The sequence below is a fragment of the Procambarus clarkii genome, chromosome 82 (assembly GCF_040958095.1).
Source record: "Procambarus clarkii isolate CNS0578487 chromosome 82, FALCON_Pclarkii_2.0, whole genome shotgun sequence".
Classification (NCBI taxonomy): Eukaryota; Metazoa; Arthropoda; class Malacostraca; order Decapoda; family Cambaridae; genus Procambarus; species Procambarus clarkii.
The window spans coordinates 6029181-6054799 of record NC_091231.1 but is presented as its reverse complement, the minus strand read 5'-3'; the positions used below and the strand labels follow the sequence as shown (position 1 = coordinate 6054799).

General features: G+C 36.5%; 1 protein-coding gene and 1 long non-coding RNA gene across 4 annotated transcripts in view; one reads left to right on the top strand and one right to left on the bottom strand.

Annotated features, from left to right (window-relative positions):
* LOC123764359 (uncharacterized protein KIAA0513) overlaps window positions 1–25619 on the bottom strand; it is a 52050-nt gene that overhangs the window by 5314 nt on the left and 21117 nt on the right. For 2 of the 3 annotated variants that reach the window (XM_069315994.1, XM_069315996.1), the window contains one exon: window positions 15022–25612. The exons of the other annotated variant lie outside the window; for it this stretch is intronic. The gene's annotated coding sequence lies outside the window, so the exon portion shown is untranslated. Of the gene's footprint in view, window positions 1–15021; window positions 25613–25619 lie in introns of those variants that run through there. 3 annotated transcript variants of the gene reach the window in all.
* On the top strand, window positions 7949–15713 carry LOC123764360 (uncharacterized). Its single transcript, XR_011225286.1, has 3 exons — window positions 7949–8230; window positions 14778–14850; window positions 15318–15713. It is a non-coding gene; the product is annotated as an uncharacterized lncRNA (long non-coding RNA).

Below are 25619 nucleotides of genomic sequence, written 5' to 3'. Positions count from 1 at the left end.
CTTTCGTCAGCCAGGGTGCACACGCTAATTTCGTCAAATTCCAGGAGCTTTCTTTAACGAAACTTTCCTGGCTGCTTTCTCCCCCGCCTGGGAAGCACCACTCAGGGGCCTTCCAACAAACACGTGACCTTAGGTCACTACTCCATTGGCTAGCCCTTTCATGCAGCCAATCATCTTACTCCTCCACATCCGAGGAATCCAGTGTCGTCGCCTAACCCAAAATCTTGGCGCAAATTGAAATTGAAATTAATATAAGTTTATTAAGGTATAAATACACACAAAGATATAAGGTATCTCAAGCTATTCTCGCCCATATAGCTGATAGGGGGAGCAGCCTATCAGAGATTAGGCTGCTCCCACTGCATAAACTGTAAAGCATAAAATAAATAAAATTTGAGGTATTCTGCTTCCTCACAAACATTCTTAACGTGAACTTGGGGCCGTCTTACGTATGTACAGGTGGGAGTACGAATTGATAGGCGGAAGAGGTTCGATAAGCTTACGGTAACCGTAATAATTGTCACTACTGTGTCAGTCACTATAGCCTCGTGTCTATACTGGACCACATACACCGTCACTACTTAGAGAAGATTCAGAGGTATGCCACCAGACTAGTCCCAGAACTCAGAGGTATGAGGTACGAGGAAAGGCTGCGGGAGCTAAACCTCACGTCCCTGAAAGACAGAAGATTAAGGGGGAGACATGATCACCACCTACAAAATTCTCAGGGGAATTGACAGGGTGAACAAAGACAAAGTATTTAGCATGGGTGGAACACGAACAAGGGGATACAGGTCCCCTTGTTAGTACCCAAATGAGTACCACTGTACTACTAAGTACAGGAAACTTAGTACCCAAGTGAGCCACTGAGACATTAGAAAGAATTTTGTCAGTGTCAGACTAGTTAACAAATGGAATGCATTAGGCAGTGATGTGGTGGAGGCTGACTCCATACTCAGTTTCAAATGTAGCTTTGATAAAGCCCAATAGGCTCCAGAATCTGTACACCAGTTGATTAACAGTTGAGAAGCGGGACCAAAGAGCCAAAACTCAACCCCCGCAAATTCAACTAGGTGAGTACTACTGTGTCACAAAAACTAGAGCTTTGTGTCTATACTGGACCACATACACCGACACTACTGCATCAGTCACTATATCTTGTGTCTATAGTGGACCACACGCACCTTCCATACTCTTACTATAGCTTTATGTCTATACTGGACCACATACACCGTCAATACTGCATCACAGCTACTATATATATAGCGTTGTGTTTGTACTGGACCCCATGCACGGTCACTATTGTGTGTCTGTCACGGTAGCTTCGTGTCTACACTGGACCACATATTCTCAGCAGCCGTGACTAATTCTCAGCATATTATCCATACACTAACAATGTGTTTCTGTGATCACAAGAAAAGTCATATACTTATTTGTATAAATTACAACGTGTTTTTTTCTGAAGTGAAATTTAATTTTGATTTAGCCACGATTCTCATTATTAAGGACACTGGCAACATCTACCATCTCGTCACTCGAACACAATCAATACACGGAAGATTGTTGAGTTTCTTGGGCGATATATGCAAAAATCTGAGTAAATTTGTCGTGAAAATGTAGCGCGTTTCTTTTATACTTGATACTTCGCGTGACAACCCCTTTACTTTTGCCTACCAGATTGAGGCTACGACGATTTTTTTTTTTTTGTCAGTTTGTCAGAACTAGAATTTGATATATTGTTACAGTTTGTATGTTGCTAGACCGGTTTGTTTTTTGTTTTTTTTCCGAGATATTCCTGCGCGGGCCCTAAGCCTCTGGCTGGCCCACTAAGTGTTGCTTGTTTCTGTTTTACATGGGCGGAGTGTGAGTATTTATGACTCTTATGGTCGCTTCAGTAAGATTTTGTCCCGCGTGTTTAACAATTTCTGCTCTGTTGAATCTTAGTTGAAATCTTAATGGGTTTGTAATTGTGCACTGTGTTAGATAATGTTCCAGTGGTCTGTCGAGCATTTCTCCACAGTGCTGACATTTCCTCTCATTTTCCGGAACCTGTAAGCCTATTTCCCATGCATATGGGTATCCAAGCCTTATGCGATGTAAGTGTACTTCTGTTGTTCTATTGCTCCCTTTCATCAAACTAAGTGGTTCGTAGTTGGTTGAATTCTTGTACCAACCCGCAGATCCTGATGTTGCAACTGCTGTGTTGTCACTGTACATCTTTTGCATTGCTCTGTTTCTAATTACTTTCTTAATCTGTGATAGACTCTGTGATATGTAAATGTCTACATTTCTTCTCTTAGTTGCAAGTTTTGCAGCTTCATCTGCAATGTCAGTTCCTATTATTCCCACATGACTCGGCACCCAGTTGATAAGTACCCGTCGGCCTTGTCGTTTGAGTGTTTGCATTAATGATATGACATTTGTGATCAGATGGATGTTATCACATATGTGTTCTTGTTGCAAGGTTTCAGTGGCTGTTCTCGAATCTGTATGTATGATAACATGTTGTCGGTGTTCAGCAAGAGTATGTTCCAAAGCCTTTTGAATAGCTAGCATCTCTGTTTGTAAAGTCGAACACCCATTTGAGAGTCTCCAACTATGTTGTCACAGTCTGTATGTTGCTTGACCGGTATGTTGTCACTGTATGTTGCCAGACCGGTATGTTGTCACTGTATGTTGCCAGACCGGTATGTTGTCACTGTATGTTGCTAGACTGGTATGTTGTCACTGTACATTGCCAGACCGGTATGTTGTCACACTCTGTATGTTGTCACTGTATGTTGCTAGACCAGTATGTTGTCACACTCTGTATGTTGTTAGACTGGTATGTTGTCACTGTATGTTGCTAGACCAGTATGTTGTCGAAGTTTGTATGTTGCTACACCGGTATGTTGTCACAGTCTGTATGTTGCCAGACCGGTATGTTGTCAGTCTGTATGTTGCCAGACCGGTATGTTGTCAGTCTGTATGTTGCCAGACCGGTATGTTGTCACAGTCTGCATGTTGCTAGACCTGTATGTTGTCACAGCTTATATGTTGCCAGACCGGTATGTTGTCACAGTCTGTATATTGCTAGACCTGTATGTTGTCACAGCTTATATGTTGCCAGACCGGTATGTTGTCACAGTCTGTATATTGCTAGACCTGTATGTTGTCACAGCTTATATGTTGCCAGACCGGTATGTTGTCACAGTCTGTATATTGCTAGACCTGTATGTTGTCACAGCTTATATGTTGCCAGACCGGTATGTTGTCACAGTCTGTATGTTGCTAGACCGGTATGTTGTCACAAAACTGTCATGGGTTCGTATCCTGGCCGGGGAGGATTTACTGGGCGCAATTCCTTAACTGTAGCCTCTGTTTAACGCAACAGTAAAATGTGTACTTGGATGAAAAAACGATTCTTCGCGGCAGGGGATCGTATTCCAGGGACCATAGGATTAAGGACTTGCCCGAAACGCTACGCGTACTAGTGGCTGTACAAGAATGTAACAACTCTTGTATATATCTCAAAAAAAAAAAAAAAAAAAAAAAAAAAAAAAAAAAAAACTAGCTTAGAACAATTGGTTATATACGGATATTAAGATAGTTACTTGTCGCAATGAAATCACAATTGGGTGATATATCAATAAGAATCAAATTTAGACAATAGAGTGACTTGAACCCGTGTTCTGGTGATTCCCAGACACTTGCTTTAAGCTTTAACTTTTGTACCATCGTGTACCGATTTTGTACCATTGTGGCCGAAAAGAAAAACACTTTCTGCTAGTCTTATTCCTGTTCAGTCCGTTCTCTTGATTTGCCACTCTGTAAAAAATCCAACCTCCTAACCCAATCAGGAACGTACGAACCCAAGCAACCCACCTAACCTATCGAGTCCGATGCATAGAAAACGTACATATTTGTGAACTGTTACTTTTCAAAGTAGGTTGCACATGTGAAGTTTATTACCTTAATATAGAAAACGCGGCCTATTAAGAGGACGGGATGGACGCCATACCATAAAAATTAAGAATTTGGTAAATCTTTTATGGCAATATTATTCATTCATTATTCATTCACACAATCGTGGAATATACCAACCAGCCTTGCCTATAGTACTTGTCGTCCTGGGAAAATTGAAATAAGTTTATTGAGGTAAAATATACACACAAAGGGATGAGGAAGCTCAAGCTATTCTTACCCCGTTCAGTACAATGTGTTCATACATATATAGACACACATCACAAACAATAAACATATTGCCGAACATTCTGATCGTCCTGAGGGAGTAGCTTTAATTGACGTTGGCACCTGTGATAGTACTGCCCGTCGGCAAGAACTTGCAACAACGGACATGCTTTTTCTTTAATTGAACAGTGAACATACGGAGGGAGGAAACTATCAGGAAAAGTGCCAAGCTATTACGACTATATAGCACGTGGAAGGGGTCAGGGTAAGGATTAGTGATGGGGAACATACGGAGCAGTGTGCTATGTAATGTAATTCAGTGTTATATCGCGTATATATTTGAAGATATGATGGGGAAACACTTGTCTTCGAACCTACGCCGTATATTGTACCACTATAATCCTATTTACACAAGCAGTCTAATCTGGATCTAATGCTGTTGCTGTATGGATTATTTAGTATTCCATTGCAGTCATCATGAATAATTGCAACGTGTCAAAAGAATGAGTCTCAAGCCACTTCTAGATAGGAATAATCCAGTTGATACAAATGGAAGCGACACCCGCCATCAATAACAATGTAATTTCCAATTTCAAGAAATTCCTTCAGACGGTGAAATTTATGAGAGGAGCAGCGTCATTAACTATCTGCCCTGTTTCTTCATCCGTCCTCACGTCCTCAAAGCGCTACGTAGTCGTTCTGGCTTACCGCTTTCTCCTGATAGTTCCCCGCCAAACCACTTGGGGTGGACGGTAGAGCGACGGTCTCGCTTCATGCAGGTCGGCGTTCAATTCCCCATCGTTCAAGTGGTTGGGCACTATTCCTTCCCCCTCACCCCCACCCCACCCCCGTCCCATCCCAAATCCTTATCCTGATCCTTCCCAATGCTATATAGTCGTAATGGTTTGGCGCTTTCCCATCCACTGCGATATGGTACGAACAAGCCACTGGGTAGTACTCTTTTCAAGCCTGACAAAAAGATATCCAGAGACATTACAGTAGCCATACACAGACTCAGACTTGGTTACAAGTGCTGATGAGAGGTAATAAACCCAATAGTTAAAGAGTGTCATATCTGTGGAACAGAAGCAGAGACGCCACTATTGCACTACTTACTGGAATGCGAACCTACTGAAGCCCTGCGCATCAAACTAAACATTAATCCAACGACAGCAGCTGCATTAGATGCACATTCGACAGCGACTACAATGATTAGAAAAGCCGTTAAAGAATGGGACTCACTAGTGAACATTCTGCACTTACATCCACCACCAAGATAATGTTATTAAAACAATACTAAAACAGAAGCGAAAAAGAAACAGGGAAAAAAGAGGAAACCCCACCTCCATTTAATACTTCGACCCAAATATCAGAGTAACAAGGTTATCACGAATAACCAAACTCAATTACGGGCTCACCATAGCCCGTGCTACATGGACATTTCGTTGAGTAACTAAATCTAAAACAACAACAACAACAACAGGCGTTTTCCCTTGATAATTCCCTCCCTCCTGATAGTTCCCGCAATCCCATGCAACACTCACGATGAAAATAAATATATTCTTGGAACTTGTTGCCACTTTTCATTATTTCGAAGAGTATGGAAATAAAGTAATGTAATTGTCAAGAATAAGTGCTACGTCTGCATGACGATTAATCAAAATATGGAGAAACGTCAATGTTTAACACATTTGATTTCACGTGTCCGAGGGACATCGTGAGGGGTAGCCTCATTACCGTGGAATGTGTGAGTATTGTTAACATTCAGGCACGCACATCAGAAGAATAACTCGGATAAAATATAGTAAAATGGCCATGTATTCTCAACACTGACTGAAAAGATTTGATCGTGTTTACCTCGCTTTCACGATAGCGAAGAGTGGTGGCTCATACATTATTAGAACATCACTCCCGGACTGCCAACTCTTGCTTCTTGTACGAAGGCAATACGTAGTTCAGGATTTACGATAATTGTAAATTAATAAAAAAAAAAAACAGCAAAATGATCACTCACTGAATGAGACATGTATTTACGAGGAAAGCCTGAAGCAAAGGTGACATGATATGTCTAAATAAGACGATATGTCTAAATCAGGTATGATATGTTTAAATGAGAGGCGATATGTCTCAATGAGAGATAACATGTCTAAATAAATCAAATATGACATGTTTAAATCAGATATGACAAGTCTACATGAGAGATTATATCTAAATGAGAGAGATGATTAAGTCAGATATATTAATGTTTAGATGAGGCATTGTAATGTCTTAATGAGCGATGATAAGGTCTATATGAGAGAGATCAATGTCTAGATGAGATAATATTTTCTAGATGAGCAATGATAGTGTCTGGATGAGAGATAATGTCTCTATGAGGGATAATAATGTCTAGATGAGCGATAATAATGTCTAGATAAGATAATTTCTTGATGAGAGATGATAATGTCTAAATACAAACATATCCACAAGGAAAAACATGCTAAAGTATCTCTAATTTCATAAAACAATACAACTTGTAATTTTGTAAAAAAATATTCATTGTGGTTACTCCGCACATAGAATAAAAAAAACACTGTTAATCATAGTTGCAATATATACATACAATGTTGCAAACACAAGCTAAATGCTGAACTAAAAAATAAGACTACAAAAACCTTTGGGAATGAAGTGGTGCAGAAACCTCGATATTCGGGGAAACTGAACAACCCGAAGTCTCCGGCACACAAGAAGCCAGAACAAAGGCAGCAGCCCAAAACTTACCAGCCAGTCTAGCTGATGTACTGATTGCTCAATTAACACCACAACAAGCTCACAAACCAGTAACACTACTACTACGAAGTCAAATTAGTGGATGGCCCACTAAACTTTACATCCCACTCAATCTCCATGCTCATCCTACATTTCCTGTATTTCTGGTCCCCATCACCCTCCTTACCAAATCAATTGGTCACAAAAAACATAGTCAATCAATATCTAAACCTAGCCTGCTGTGGGTACCTAAGCCGGTCAATAATAATAATAAGACAAAAATAAGTGTATGATCAACCCGCCTCTTAACTCCTGCGACTACAGGCCGTGGTGGATGCTATACTGAGCGGCGCCATGTTTTTAACATGAATTTACCTGAGAGGCCGCCAAAAAATCCTTGGTGAGAGTAATACAGTTGATATCCCTCGCCTTATGTATTTCACTCATATTGCCATCCTCAGTGATATTTAGCTCCTTGGTGCCTTCTTTTGATAATTACGATCTCACCAGTGACAGGCACAGCGATGCTCCTTCTCCCACTTAACACTGACGTTCCTAAGGGCAATATAGTTGGTCAACTCTTCTTTCTTTAATATCAATGTCCTACAAAATGCCACGCAACACCTGAAGCAAATTCTCTTTCCTGATAATAACTTTTATTTTCTCAATTACTAACCCACTTATTATTATCAACAACCCCTCATCCCGCCCCCAAAGCCATTTAGGTGTGGTTGCGGGGACTGAGCTTCGGCCCTTTGGTCCCGCCTCTCAACTGTCAATTAACTGGTGAACCAGTTGATTGACAATTAAGACATTCAAATTGACACGGTGAATGTTGAACTGAAACAAATTCCCTTATATAGTTGACCACTGTCACAGTCACTCTGAACTTTTAAAAAACGTATTACATATTATTTGGAAAAAAGTCTACCAATTAAGTTGAAAAAATTAACATTGCCAATGGCGGCTCGCCCATAGCAGCTGCTGAGCCAGAAACACACTGCCAGGTGTATGACTCCATCACCCTCATGCTAGAAAAATTACAAACTAACAAATGTGTCATAACAAAAAGTTCTGTTATTTTTAATATATTTATAACTAATTTTGAACATTTTAATTAATAAGAGTAAAAAATGGAGGTTTCATGCTATACAGGTTTCATGCTATACATTATTGTAGGATTTACCAGCGCTACATCGGGCAACGTTGAGCTGCATGTAGTGCAGCTCAGTCACTGAATTATTCTTGTTACGTCAGCACTTCAGTTGTCTACCTCCACCATCCTGACAATGACAACCCATACGGACTTATAGTACGTATAAGATATGTTTATTAACGTTCTTCGTTTAAATATTTTTTTAATATTATTATTATACTGTTGTGTGAAGCAGTGACAGTCCCTCCATTCTATTTTTCTACGAGCTACCACTAACAGTACAAAAATTGAGAATAGAGTAGATAGGAAATTCCACGGTGTTCACAGTGACGACAAATTGGATTTAATTTGCCGTATTTAAAATATAACCCAAAAGTTTCTAAGAAAATCGGCATTCTCTTAAAAATCCGATACGATGTACCTTGCTCTACCCCCTAGTAACACTTGCCTTATCGATATCGAGGGCACTTGGTGTCAATTGCCGGCTGGAAAGATATTGCAAATCAAATGCAATATCTTTCATAGACAACTGGGAACACTTCTATGGAAGAAATGAAATGTATGCTCGTGATGGGGTGCATCTATCGAGAGCTGGGGTTGTTGCTGTTGCGAACTCGTTAGAAGAAGTGGTTAGAGGTGTTTGTTTGGGTTTAAACTGTTAGTAGATAGAGGTATGGGAATTGATTTGGAGGAAGGAGGTAATAAAAGTATGTGTTTGTGGGAGAAAGGAATTGGCAAAACGATCAGGGAAAGAGAAGGTCCGCAAAATAACAATTCACTTAGGGTATATTACACTAACAGTAGAAGTCTAAGAAATAAAATTAACGAATTAAATGCTCTTGTCTGCACAGAAAAAATAGATATTATTGCACTTACCGAAACGTGGATGAATGTAGAAAATAGAGAACTATTAGCTGAATATCAAATATATGGATTTAAACTATTTCACACAGATAGATATATTAGACGAGGAGGTGGAGTAGCCATATATGTTAGGGACAATTTGAAATGTAGTCTCAAAGAGGGAATCAAAACAGAGCCACACACAGAAACTATTTGGATTGAATTAAACGAAAAAGCTAATAATATTATAATAGGAGTAATATATAGGCCACCAAATTTAGACAGAATGGAAGCAAAGCATCTATGGGATGAAATATCTAGAGCATCTAGATCTAACAGTATTTATGTCATGGGTGACTTTAATTTTAGCGGAATAAACTGGTTGAACAAAACAGGGAATAGTGAAGCAGAAGATTTTCTAGAATTAATTGACGATTGCTTTCTTACGCAACACATTAAGGAACCAACACGGGAAAATAATATTTTAGATTTAGTGTTAACTAACAGGGAAACGCAAATTAATGACATCGAAATAGGGAGTGAGCTAGGGAGCAGTGATCACAAAGAAATCAGATTTAGCATAGAATGGAATAGACCAGTAGGAGAAAATTCTGTTAAAGTGCCAGATTTTCGAAAAGCTGATTTTAATAGCCTAAGAAATTTTTTGGGTCAAATTGATTGGAAAGTCTTGGGTATGGGGTGTGGGCCGGTCTTGGAGCGAGACATGAACCCAGCGATAGGTGACTTAAATGGGGATTTCGATGTGGATTCAATATATAACTTATTTAAGAATATTCTAAACAAAGCACAGGAACGTAGTATACCATACAAATTGAATAGATCGAATACTAATGACCCAAAGTGGATAACAAAGAATTTGAAGAACCTTATAGGTAAAAAGAGAGCTTGGTACAAAAGAATTAAAAATGGGGAGGTCACTTTAGAACAGGAATTCGTACAACTGGTTAGAAATGTTAAAAAAGAGATAAGGAAAGCAAAAAGAAACTATGAAGTTCGCATAGCAGGGCAAGCAAAGACAAATCCTAAAGGGTTTTTTCAGTTATATCGTACTAAGACTAGGGAAAGGATAGGTCCATTAAAAACTGAGACAGGTCAAATAACAGATAGTGATGAAGAGATGAGTAGTATTTTTAATAAATATTTTGTATCTGTATTTACTAAAGAGGAACTTAACAATATGCCTTCAGCCGAACAAGTCTATGTGGGTGGGGACGAGGACAGGTTGACGAGTTTAGCAGTTACCAGGGAGGATGTTCTTAAACAAATAGTAAAACTCAAACCAAACAAATCCCCAGGGCCGGATGAAGTGTTTGCCAGGGTGCTTAAAGAATGCAAAGAGGAGCTTTGTGACCCACTGTCAACCATATTTAATAAATCAATAGAGTCAGGCAGAGTGCCAGAGTTTTGGAAAGTTGCTAATGTGATACCAGTTTTTAAGAAAGGAGATAGATCACTTGCGTCTAACTATCGACCAATTAGCCTAACGTCTATTGTGGGAAAGTTACTCGAATCTATAATAGCAAATAAAATTCGTCTTCATCTTGAAAAACATAAATTAATAATTGAGTCGCAACATGGTTTTATAAATGGCCGTTCATGTTTAACAAATTTGTTATCTTTTTATTCTAGCATTGTTGAGGCAGTTGATAGTGGTAAGGATTGCGATGTTGTATACCTTGACTTTAGCAAAGCTTTTGATACAGTGCCACATGAAAGACTGATTAAAAAGATAGAGTCTCATGGTATTGGGGGTGCTATATTAAGCTGGATTAGGGCATGGCTATACCAAAGGAAACAGAGAGTTAGTATAAATGGAATCAAGTCAGAGTGGGAAAATGTTGTAAGTGGAGTGCCTCAAGGCTCTGTCCTGGGACCTCTGTTGTTTATAATATATATAAATGATTTAGATTCAGGTTTGAGTAGCAACATTTGCAAATTTGCCGATGATACGAAAATCGGTAGGGAAATTAATTCGGAGGAGGACTCACTATCACTTCAAGTTGATCTAGATAGGGTTTTGAAATGGTCAAAGGATTGGCAGATGCAGTTTAATGCTGATAAATGTAAAGTTCTGAGGTTAGGTAATGATGATAGAGTTACAAGATACGAGCTAGATGGTGTTGTGATTGCGAAGTCGGATTGCGAAAGGGATCTGGGAGTTATGATTAGTAAGAATTTAAAACAAAAGGATCAATGCATAAATGTTCGTAATAAGGCAAATCGGACACTTGGATTTATTAATCGCAGCGTTAGTAACAAGACACCTGGTGTGGTTCTCAAGCTATATCTTGCTCTTGTTAGGCCCCATTTAGATTATGCAGTTCAGTTTTGGTCGCCATATTATAGAATGGATATAAATTCACTTGAACGTGTCCAGCGTAGGATGACTAAGTTAATTCCCCAAATTAGAAATCTTTCATATGAAGAAAGATTAACAAAGCTTAAGTTGCATTCACTGGAAAGGCGAAGAGTTAGGGGTGACATAATAGAGGTTTACAAGTGGATGAATGGACATAACCGGGGGGATATTGGTAGGGTATTAAAAGTATCAACACAGGGCAGAACACGAAACAATGGGTATAAATTGGATAAGTTTAGATTTAGGAAAGACTTGGGTAAATACTGGTTCAGTAACAGGGTTGTTGATTTGTGGAACCAATTGCCGCGTAACATTGTGGAGCTGGGGTCCCTCGATTGTTTCAAGCACGGGTTGGACAAGTATATGAGTGGGATTGGGTGGTTATAGAATAGGAGCTGCCTCGTATGGGCCAATAGGCCTTCTGCAGTTACCTTTGTTCTTATGTTCTTATGTTCTTATTCACTCATCTGACCATATCTACGGCTTCTGATCCTCTGGATCTACAGCCCAAAATTTCCTTCGACTCTTAGTTAATCATAAATCGGCAATTAAACCAATAATACACTCCAATCTCGTTCAGCAGTCAGCACTCTTACCGATTTAATTGGTGTTGGGCTCAAGGCCTATCAATCTCTGGAAGATAATGTTTAGTGAGGTAAAAGTACATGCATTAAAATTGAATTACAATTATAATGTTGGATTTCTAGATAAGAGCTAGTACATACTATGCCTAAAGCCACTAGTACGGACAGAGTTTCGGGCAAACGACACAAAAGGTTAAGACAACCACGATAGCTTACTGACCATCTAACAAGAATGCTTTAGTCCTTAACATAGTCCAAGACTAAACACTCAGTGTATATACACCGAGGAGTGGGGGTCACCTCCTGATGTATATACTTTATCTTTACTGAAATCCTCGAATCTATATAATAGATTATAATTATATCTATAATATTCATAAAAATTATAAAAATATAGAATGCTTGTCTGTCCAAGGTGCTTGGGACTAGCCTCGCCCAATTTCCAAAAATAACACGTAAGGGTCAAAGGCACGTCGGGGGGAGGGGAGGCGGGGACAGGGGTTAGTGGATGGGAGAGGAGAGGGCTGGAAAGGGAAAGTGTGGAAAGTTGGAGACGGTTGACAACACGAGAGGAGTGGCGGGGATAGGGAAAAGGGACGTGAGATGGAGAGGGTGGGAAAAGGAAAAAAGATTGGAAGAGAGGGTAGAGGAAGATCAAATTGGAGGGGGGGGGGGGAGTGTACGTAAATGTAAAACTCTATGCAAAACAAATTCCCGATTTCAGACTTCATTAAAATTGCATGGAGGGGGGGGGGGGTTGCGGTCCGTCTAATTACCACAAGCTTACACAAACTTCAGAAAGCTTCCTGGCAATACGTTAGTAATGAATAAATATGATATATTTACTCATTATAATGTTGGTGCTGAATGTACAACACGAAAAAACATAATTTTAATCTGAAAAAGTATCTTTTTATAAAGAAATTAGACGAAAATAAAAAGCTGGTGACGCCAAATCAAGTCGACGATCCAAGCTTCGGTTAGGTTAGGTTAGGTTAGGATAGGTCAGGTTAGGATAAGTTAGGTTAGGTCAGGTTAGGATAGGTTAGGTTAGGATAGGTTAGGTTAGGTTAGGTCAGCCTAACTTTATATCATATTTATTCATTACTAACGTATTGCCAGGAAGCTTTCTGAAGTTTGTGTAGTTTGTGGTAGCTTGTGGTAATTAGACGGACCCACAATATAGTGAGTAAATATATTAGATTTCTTCATTACTTATGTATTGCTAGGAAGCTTTCAGTATATTTTTGTTAAAGTTATCTTGATGATTTCGGGGCTTAGCGTTCCCGTGGCCCGGTCCTCCACCAGGCCTCATTTTTGTTACACATCCCCAGGAAGCAGCCTGTAGCAGCTGTCTAACTCCCAGGTACCTATTTACTGCTAGGTAATGGGGGCATCAGGGTGAAAGAAGCATTTTGCCCATTCTAAATATATCAAAAAAAGTTTGAAAAACTCTTGGCATTCTTTCTAAGATCAGATATTATGTACCCCGCCTTGCCCTGGTGACGCTCTATTACTCCCTCATCTATCCATATCTCAACTATGGTATTTGTGCTTGGGGTTCTACTACCCAAAATCATTTACGTCCTCTTAATTACTCAACACAAAGCTGCTATTAGGACAATATCCAACTCTGGCCCCAGACATCACTCGGTACCCCTACTCAAATCTCTGAATATGTTATCTTGAGGTTATCTCGAGATGATTTCGGGGCTTTAGTGTCCCCACAGCCCGGTCCTCGACCAGGCCTCCAACCCCAGGAAGCAGCCCGTGACAGCTGACTAACTCCCAGGTACCTATTTACTGCTAGGTAACAGGGGCATTCAGGGTGAAAGAAACTTTGCCCATTTGTTTCTGCCTCGTGCGGGAATCGAACCCGCACCACAGAATTACGAGTCCTGCGCGCTATCCACCAGGCTACGAGGCCACTATAGTTAGACATTAAGTTAGACATTAGGTTAGACATTAAGTCACTGCACATTCTCTCGTGTATTATACATATATAAAACGCTGAACTGTAATGTCAATCCTGACCTCAAAAGCTTCGTTGAAGGTTGTAACAGAACCCATGAGCACCACACCAGAAACAAATACAGTTTTGATATTCCAAGAGTACAACTTAATCAAACTAGAAATGCTCTACATATCAAGGGACCCAGAATGTGGAATGACCTTCCCAATCATGTTAAAGACTGTACCTCTCTCAACCAGTTTAAGATAAAAACGAAGCACTACCTAATAAATTCCTTGTAACCTACCTTACCCCTATATTGTCACCCCATGTCTGTTTTTTTTTTTAAACAACGCTGTTTGTCCCCCTAATTGTATTTGTGCTGCTTTTCAGCCATGTTCCCCCCTTTTTTATTTTTATCTTTATTTGTTCTCAACACATTTTATACTTTAAACTCAATTAGAATTAAGTTTTAGTCTTAAATGTTTTTCCTGGCTGAAACGCTTTGCGTAATAGTGGCTTTAGGCATTGTATGCCTACCAATTTGTTGTCAACTACCATTTTAAGCTGTCATTGCAATCAATCTTAGCTACCTATGTGCTTTAATATACTGTACCTACAATTTTCTCTCATCTTTTTTTTTTTTTTCATTTCATGTAATCTGTTATCATTTTTTTGTCTATAAATTTTGCAAGTATTTACCTCCTTAAAATTTTCTTAGATTAAGGACCTGCCCGAAACGCTGCGCGTGCTAGTGGCTTTACAAGACTGTAATTACCATATTTGTATCCTCACATTCCTTATGTACATTCTTGTATATGCATAAATAAATAAATAAATGTACTAGCTCTATCTATAAATCTATCAATTATTGTAAAATCTCTTGTATGTATGTACCTTACCTGAATAAACATTTATTTATTTATTTGTCTCCACCTCCACCAGGGACCTAACCCGGAACCTCAAGACTACGAATCAAAAGCGCTGTCTACCCAGCTGTCAGGCGCCCCAGCTTTGGGTAATTAGACAGACTGTTTGTTCCTTAAATGAGCTCATGATTCCGACAAAATGTCTATTCCTTCAATGAAAACATTTCTGCAAATGACAAATGGATAGCAGAGTGTACTGTATATATGGTCTGATATTTTTGCATAAGGTTATAGATGTGTTGTCAAAATGAGACAAAGGATTAGACAATGCTTTATTTTAATTATAGCATTAGACAGTAACTACAAATTTCAACAATAACAATGATTGTAGTATGTGATTGTAAGAATATTAGTCTGAAAATAAAATTTGCATCAATATCTTATATCTGCCTTACTGCGAGATATGTTGCTAATCGTCATACTCCTTAAGACCCATCTCAAGCTCAACATGAATAATGGACCACAAATTGGTATTCAGATCATAATATAGTACAATACTTAAAACTACCAGTATGTTAATTCATACATCAACAGAGGGTTTTCATCTCGCTTTCAGATTTTAGTACAGTGTGCAAAAGTTGAAGTGGGCCTTTAGCAGTTAGGCCAGTGATAAGATCAACAAAATGTTTTTGTAAATATTTGAAGATTGTCAACAAAGGAGGAAATTTCTATTAATATATGAATAGCCATTACATTCTTTTAACTATTCATGAAATAACTTTTGTAGACTTCATAATCATTATTATAATCATATGGAATGCAACTTTGTCAACAATTGATAAGTACAGTAACAAAATAAACAAAAATTACTGTACTTAAAATATAGAACATTTGTGGTGAATAAGGAATGTTAAACTCGGAAAATAGAATTTCCCAGTTTTTAAATTCTAATTACTTTTCTGAGCAATTCTGTGAAGTGAAATGGATTTAATAAATATAAAATTTTTAGAAACTGCCATTACTTCTAATAACAAACCCCCTCTTACTATTTTTGGATAGTATATTTATCTTGTGAATGTCAGATTATGGGACGGATTTCTACCATGCTATTTCCTAATTATCAGACCTCTAGTACATTGTAATGAGAATCATGGAAAAGTAATAAAAATGATCTTGCATATATTTCTTGAATGTTTGTGAAATTGAGAGGAAAGTAGAAAAAAGAGCAGTTTTTGAAAACAATACTGTACCTACAACACAACATAGAACGAACTCTTGCCTACACCCCTTGTAGGACACGACCGACCCTTGCCCACATCCTTCACAGGACACAGCGACTGTGTAGTGTGAGAGTCAATTCAAGTTATTTTCAATTAAAGTTAATTACTTTTAAAAATACACATTTATACAGTAGGACTGCCATATGTATTGAACTGCCCACTTCCATATTTTTTGGTAATCCTTGTACAGTATATAAAATCCATCCTTGTCCACATCATGTAATGCATTCCCCCACACCACACTAATATAACACTGCTCCAAAGATCAGTTTGGCTCATCTTTATACAGTAATGCCAGATAAGTTAAATGTGTATTGCTTGAAAGTCTTAAAAGCTCTGGACTTCTGTATCAAAACATTGTCAGCAATCTTAACTTATATTTTCTCTCTCTTAACATTAAAAGTGCACATGTTTTTGCAATAATCAATTTTCTTTGTTTATTTGGTAACTTATAATTTATTCATACTGGGAGAGAACCTGTGTACACTACCTGTGTAGGAGTAAGGCAAGTCCTATACATAATGCTTGAAAAACATATTTACTTCTGCACATTAATAACATTAGACTGAAGCTTGAAAATATTTTAATACTGTATATTTATAATTACCAAATTTTAATATTTTACTAGAAAAAATATATTAAATACAAATGTAACAATACCAGTTTTGTTTTATATTTTTGTGTACTGTAGAGTACATGTGCAGACTGTCACAACATGGCTGAGGATATAATGTCTAAACCACACATCATCAGAAAATTAAGAAACGAAGACGTTTTGGTTCGTCCTGGACCATTCTCAAGTTGTGTACAAGACCTGATTATGGTCCAGGACAAACCGAAATATTGTCGTTTCTTCTTCTCTTATTGTACATGTCGCTAGGTTAAGATTATACGTAAATTTAAACTTAATTTATCTTCAGTATACAGACAAGAACAGGCAGAAACATAAGTATCATGAATAAAAACAATAAATTACAATATTTTACTACTACTGTAATCCCCAAATTAATATATCATGAACACAAGATCTTTTTCAAGAAAACAGAATTATACCTTGTGCAGTAAACAAACAGCCTGAACATTATTAAAAATGTGAATTTATTAATAAACAGGTTGCCACAGAAATCTAAATACAGTAACTACATATGATGCCAATATATTATAACCAGCATGGTGTATTACCTGTTTGGAGAGTTATGGCATCAGTTCAACAAAGAATTTGATTAATAAGGTTTTATTACTGTAAAACAATATTTTCGGAAATGGAATTAAAGAGCAGCTCCACAATTATTCTAGCTTTGCATGTACAGTCATATTTGTTCACCATAGTGAGGTAAACTGTAGGATGCCCACACAACTGTGGCACTCGGCATAGTGAGGTACAGTACTTGCAACCTGTACGCATGCCCATCATATATCACATAAAAGATGTGTCCCATTCATGTCTACTCAAATACAAAACAGCAAGGCCATAACATATGCGTGTGCATGCCCAAAGAAACACGCACAAATACTAAAAGTGTTTTACAAATTTGTATCCCTTTACCTTCTATGATAATGCTTAATCAATGCTCTTGAGGCAAGCCATGTGAAAAAATGAAAAGAACTTAAGCATCATTAAAATTCCTGTTATTTATGGCATTCTGCATTTATGCTACTGTAAGTAGTGTGTAACTTAAGATGCTGTAAATCCTTGGTTTCTATATAATATAAAAGTGAATGAAAAAAATTATTAAATTACTTTGATTTTACTTTCAAATAGCACTTTAATTCTACTCATTAATGAGAAATTTTAACTGACAAAGCTAAACTGAAAAATGTAATTTTAATGCTATAATATATATAAAGAAATGTGACAGTAATGTCATGATCAGTTAGGCATGTGTGCCAGACAGAAGAGGTCCTGGAGAGAACAATACACAATACTGTGTATTATTTTGTACTCAGTATTGTACACGGTATATATACCAATTACTCGATCCATCATAAAATTATAGTACTGGCAATTATTTGGTAGAACATACAAAGCTGAATTGTTAAAGCCAACAATGTTCATGTTTTGTGTTAACTTTGTACAGGGCATGCAAATGACTTAAAACATTCCTAGGCCTAATATAACATATGTGCTAAATTAGGCCTAAGATTGCTTGGGCAGGTTAGATTAAGTTGTTTAGGTACTTTCAATTTTCTATGTTATTTGGGCTAATGTAATACAGTAATATAAAAACATGAACTCTTTGGATCTAATACTCCACTTCTTTTACGTATTACCAAATACTGTAGTTGCTATAAGTACTACAGTATCATTATTGGAGGATGGGCTGTAATTAATGTAGTTGTGAAAAAATAAATAAGCGATAGAATAATAATGTAAGTTATTCTCACCTCATCACTTTGTCATCGTTAAACAATGGCAGATGCAAGTAAATTATTAATTAGTCTTAACCTCCAAATACAAATAATCACTCAGTGTTTTTAAGACTCATCAAAGTTATTTGTTTTCTTAATAATGTCCATGAAAATAATGTACTGTATACACAAAGATTTCACAGTGGAAAACACTTTGATACAACATCCTGTGCACAATTTGCTACATTTTCCATAAAGAAAAAGTAAATATTGTGCATGCACAATAGTGCATATACATACAACATTTAACATTTTAAATAATTTTAAATAAAAACACAACTATAATATATATAAATATATATATATATAATTATATAATATACACACATACATATATATATAATATATATATATACATACAATATATATACAGTATATATATATATATACACATACATACAGTACTGTATATATATATATATATTGACTGAGGAGTACGAAGACTATCAAGCATCCTGAACAAATCCATTACCACAACATTCCTCAACACTAGTAATAACATTTTGACATTTAGAAACTAAATGCAATGCTCTTCTTTCACAGCAACAGATTTATAGATATACAATATAAAATGCTGTAATATTGCTTGTAGAAACTGTATTTGGTTGTGAAGAAAATATTATGTAATATCCAGTCCTGAGAATTTACAGTACATTTCTTAATGTACGATAATGTACAGTTCATGCAACCATAATGTTATGCTATCCTCTAAATCTAAATGTACATGATGCACCATTCACAAGACTGCAGCACAGTATTTAACTCTAAACACTTGTATATCACTTAGATCACACTTAACATATCTTTCAATGGCCCTGAATACCTCTCCACTGTCAGGAGTAACAGTTTCACCTGACTACTCTCACCAATGTGTTTGTTTAATTCCTACACACACAATTCTTAATATCTTTCTATTCTTACACTTATTTACATACTGCAAATCAATCTTCCATTATTTTCTAACATCACATGTTCTCGTAGGACAGTTGGGTTCAGTCTTGACTTGCAATAGAGAATTCTGGGTTTGAATCCCAGGTAAGACAAAAATGGCTGGGTGTATTTCCTATCACCTTTTTTTTTTCGTTCACCTAGTAGTAAATAGGTTCCCAGGAGCTAGTCAGCTTGTTGTGAGCTTGCTTCCTAGGGAGAGTCATTAATTCGACCATGGGGGAAGGAGGGAGGGACCTCGATATAAGCCTAACATGTATATATATCCTGGCTGCCTGTCCCCCAACACAATGAGTTATCAAATTATCACACTCAATATATCCAATACCTATTTAATGCCACATTTACTGGAATTTTTTGTCTATACAGTACTGTAATTGAAAAATTGCAAAGAAATTCAAGCCATTTGTCATAATGCAAATACTGTACATTTTATTTTGCTATATAAAAAGTCATTTACCTGCTAGTGGTTGTGTAGACAATTTAGTTTTTTTAAATTTTAAACAAGGTGATATCCTTGTCTTTCTTTGCATTTAAACTTGAAAGGCATCCAAGGAACATTGTCATTTCCATTTACCATTTTAAAGCACATATAAATTTATTCAAAACTTATTAGATTAGCTATTGTATTTTCACACAAAAGTTTTTATTGAACTGCTTGTATTCACAACACTACTAGATAAAATCACAAACTGTCTAAAGACTAGGCAATCTTTAACAAAGATAAGTGATTTTTTATGTTTTTAATATAAACAACCTACTTTTATTATAGTACAGTATTTATCGTGTTGCTCCAGGTAGAACCCTTCCCACCCCATGAAATTGGGGAGTGGATGTAAGGAGCACGAGTAAATGACTAGTACAGTACAGTAAAGAACACAGGTGTCGTGTATCATTTTAAAAAGGTGTGTCATGTATCATTTTAAAATACTTGCCAACATATCGGGTCTCAAAGCACTTCCCTCGACAATTTTATTTATCTGGAGAAAATCTAGATTGAAATGATAAAAAGTAAACTTACTGTGGGAGTTTGTTTTGTAAAAGACAGAATTTAACATCACACAGAAAACTAGATTACTTTGAAACATTAACATATGATACTAATACTTCACCACCATACACAACTGTTAAGGAGTACTTTACCTCAAAATGTTTCTAACAATCCTGCAACACGATCATGGTTGATGCAGCCACACACACACACACACACAGTTCAGTTCTCCATACACACAATAATTATTGTTTTAAAAGACGGTATGTAAGTAGAATCTCGTGTCATATTCAATTTGCAGGCGATGAGTCACAATAACGTGGCTGAAGTATGTTGACCAGACCACACACTAGAAATTGAAGGGACGACGACGTTTCGGTCTGTCCTGGACCATTCTCAAGTCGATTGTGTCGACTTGAGAATGTCGATTGTGTCGACTCAAGTCACAATCGACTTGAGAATGGTCCAGGACGGACCGAAACGTCGTCGTCCCTTCAATTTCTAGTGTGTGGTCTGGTCAACATATTCAATTTGACAAAAAGATGATTTTTTTTTTTTTTGGCAGGTCCCAACGTACATGCCTTTACTGATCAGAGAATTAATTTTTTCAGTCACAGCTCAGCAAGTTTTGTACAGTACCAAATATGACAGTGTACTACATGGGGAAAATATTAACAAGTACAATAGTGTTAAACAGAAATAATGCACCTCATCACCTGAAAACAATAAGTCTGCTCCATACCATTAAACTGCAAAATTGTAAGGCAAATAATTCTAACTTTTCAGTGTTTTAAGAAGAATTGGTAACTTTGACAGAAATAAGAGCTTAATCTCTAGAAAAAATACATGAATAAAAAGTATTTTGTCATTTTGATAAATTCCCATTATGGCACATTATGGACATATACTGTAGAAAGAGATGGTCTCCTGATATTTCGGCAGCATAATGTACAAATGAAATGAATTACAAAATTAAAACACAACTAGTTGTGTAAAAGACAACTAAAATAGTTTGACAATACTGTACTAGAGCAGCGGTTTGGTTTCTTATCAGGAAGAGGAAGCCTGTTAGGTCACTTTATAAGACTACATAATTTGGTGAATCATATTACCTGTTCAGTGCACTTCAAGGAGTGCACTGAACAGGAGTCAAATATATTACTCTGTAAACAATATGTAGAGTTTATCTGTTATCATAAAGTTACTTCCTACCTAGAATATTTTTTTCTTGATTGAGAGGTTGACATTCGGATGCATCAGAAACAATACATATAGTTTATAACATATGTATACTGTATTCAATTAAACCCTCAATCAATAGGTGCATAACACTTTTCTCCAAAATGAGCTTTAACTACGCGAACATACTAAACATCAACAGTGTAAAAACATTAGCCTATAGTTGAAGGAAGAAAACACTAAAGATAAGCAAGACACTAGTGAAGTGGTGAGTTGATGCCATCTTTGATGTGTGAGGAATCATAATGAATTTCTTTATACGTTGTATTAATGCAGAATAATAAATAAAAAGGTACAATATTAAAATGGGAATTGGTTATTAAAGATAAATTACTTGGAAGGTATGGTTGAATGTTTAGAATAAATAAGGATAGAACAACTAATTTAGCATACACTGAATTACAAAGCTTATCATAGAAACTAGAAAGGAAAGTGCAAATACAAGTGACCGCAACCCAACTGTGGATAAATGTGCAGGTGTGAGTATAACAAATGATGTGGGAACACATCTTTACAAACTATGAGCTGTATACAAGACAAATGTATTGACATGCAGACAAAATGACAATAGAGAAAAGTGCATAAAATACCAAGATGCAAGCACTACTGAAGGGACAAGACAAGTGTTATTATGCACAGAACCAGGATGCTCATGTTGTCATCATTCAGCATATACTGTACTGGTAAACCCCCTCTACAGGATATCGCCACCAATAGTCTCGTAATAATATCAAGTACAATACAGTAATTATCTATAAGTTCGTGCTCAAATATAGCACTAAGATTTTATTAATGTACTGGTATCAATATGTGCAGGTCACAGCTTTACTGCATAGTTACGGCAAAATCAATGTACACCCTTTATTCAGCAATTTGAAAGTCTCAAAAATTACTATCCAAATAGCTCATGACATAATCTAGGAAAGGCAATCACCTGAATCACAATCTACAAATAGGTCATTTGTTTAAAAGGCAATATTTCTTACACTGAGATATAAAGATTAATGCAATATTACTTTCAAGTCAATATTAAAAAGCATTATCAATAATTATTTTCCACTTTGGTTTTTTTTTAGTTTTACAGTATAAGTTTTCAAGCATCACAATTTAATTTTATAACCAGTTCAAAATGTCTGACCCCCCCTTGTCTCTACCAATGAATTTAGACCAGATTTTTCTTTAAAATATTACTGTGTATATTAGGTGTTTAGAAACTAGTGTACTCTATGCTATTCTATAATAAAATTTTATTAAAGTACAAATAACGTGTCAGGATTTAATGTTACATGATTACTTTTGGCACATCAATAATAAATATTTTCCAAAAAATAGAGCTCAAGCCATGACATATCCAAAGCCCAAAGATTATCTCAGGTTTGTCTTGCATATAAGCAATCTCACACACTTTGTATATGGGGCAGACTAGACTATTGACATTAAAGGTAACACATAAACACAGTATATTCATAAAGAAGTAATGCCTTTTAAACGTGTATAGAAGTCAATAACCAGGGAAGTCACTAGTAAAACTTACCTCATTTAATTCATGCTTTCACTATAACCAACATGAATACTTACTAGCATCAAAAATAATTAAGAGGACAGTGCAAGCAGCAACATCTGCTTTGCACTTCTCAATGATGGAAATACCTTAAACCTAAGTGTATAATAATTAAGGCCTATCTTTAAAGTACATTATGCAGCAAATTGATCTCAGACATTAGGCCTCTAACAAGACTAGTCATGAAAACCAATTAACAAAACATATCACATTCGTAAAATTTCGTGCAAATAAAACAAATTTAGTTAGTAAATCATATACAACAACCATTTTCAAAAATGTTTGTCAGTAGTCTTTTTAAAAACTATTAAATGAAACTAGTAACAAAAATATAATTTCAAAACAAAACGGTAAAATGTGCTGCTGACGAAGCACGGCACCTAGTCTTTGGAAATATTGCACGAGTTTATAAGAGTATCACAAAATTATCACCAATACTGGGATGGAAGAGGGGCAAACAGGGCTAAACTACAGACTGTCAAACCCTTCAATATTATAGGATACGATTATTTTTTATGCATGGAAGAAGACATCGAAGATATACATTTATCATGTTCTTTATTTCCCATCACACTTTTACCATACAGCAAGATGCATTGGCCACTTTTCTCCATTTTTTTCTTTTTATCAGTGCCTGTTTTCAATGCTAATTCTTTGACTAAAATGATCAGCATCAGTTAAATATGTTACCAGAAAATTTTGCAAAGTGATTTAGTTATACAGTATAAGTAAAGCAATTGGCTCATAATACCCAATATATATTAAATTTTAATATATGTGGTATCAAGCACAACAATATCAGTTACGGATCTAGTCCTTAAAGACACAGGCAAGAAAAACAGCTGACGAGACGACGCACCTTGTCTATTGTGGGCTTGAGAATTATTTGAGAGATTTGAAAGCTATATTCTTAAGTTCGATGTCACACCAATTCTTTATTTCCTCAATTAAACTTTCAAAACTGTTCAATAGCACTTTTACAAGTTTTATATTAAAATCATGCCTAATAATTCAGTCTTGATAAAATCTCATTACTATTTCAGACCATAATTTCATTAACTTTTCCATCTATGACTATTTGATTTTTTATTTCTTAACATAGGCTTAGTGTGGCAGTTTTTGTCACCCTTAGCGCAAACAAAAAACACAATTCTCTTGCACCACACTATACAAAAATAAGTGAATGTAAAGAAAATGCATCTTTGTAATAGTTACTTAGTTGCACCCTTGAGCAATAATCCTACTCTTAAAAGAACATGGGCACATAACAGCCAAGTCAGTGCAATAATTATTACCTGACGCAGATGTGGTGTTTTCGTATGCCCCGCCAAACTATTAACAAAGTTACTGGAGGTTTCTCTATGCAGCCATGAATATACTCCAAGCACAGACCTCAAACAGACCTCTAAGTATCACTTGAGTTGGCCACACAGCCCCACACCATTCCCTTCCTCCAAGGAATGAGGTATTAAAGAAATTCGGAACTGGAGTCACAGCCTTTAAATCTACAGAATAATGATCACAGCTCAACCACTAACAAAACTAACAAAGAAGATAACTCTGCGAAACAAGCTAACAAACACTCAAGAGGCAAGCAACTGTATACAGAGCATAAACAGGTGTCCATGTAAGAGCACAAGCCCACTGCACATGAAACCAATGGTTTCAAGATATACTCAAACCGCTTAATAGTAGTACTTAGTGGTCTATTTGGGACAGAGTACTGCTCTGAAGAGTTGTAATGAATAGAAGAACAAATCTTCAGAAAGTCTGTCCCAATCTCAATAGAGGAATCTCCAGTGTCTCCCTTACCCTATTTCCTGTTTGAAGACAAATGCTGCATCAGGGAATGAAAGTCCCACTGGCTGTTGTTTCATGTTCTAATGAGAATCCAACATTAGCTTTGGGACCAATCTAGCAGTATTACCATAGAAAATTCAATAAAATTTTAGTCCAAATAGGATATTGGCACTGAATATTGATTATTGAAATTTGAAAAATTGTGCACCCAATTATCAAATACTTGCCCTTTACAATATCCATATCAGCATACCTATCTCTTGACAAGTATACCAGGTTAACAGTTATAAAAACAGGTTATGCAAACTGAGATAGAACAGATATACTGTACCTGTATGCATAAAATATGATCATACCTTATAAAATTTGCTTCTAAAACTATTAAATAGTGTTGTTTGCATTTTGTGAAGAATAAAATCACAAAACATGCATAACTATAATTCATGAATACTGTACTTTCTTTGAAAATCCTGCTTCTGTTCAATGGATTTTACACTTTCTGTACAGAAATTACAATCGATTTTATGTATTGTCTTTCTTGATGTATCCTATTCATTACATTTGTGCCATTATTTTTTGTAATGCTTTTCAGTGAATATACATAAAGGGAAGCTATGGCTACAAGTGTACTCGGGTATTGTTCAAGGTAAATTTCTAATCCATGTCCTTGACGAGACTCGCATCTGTAAT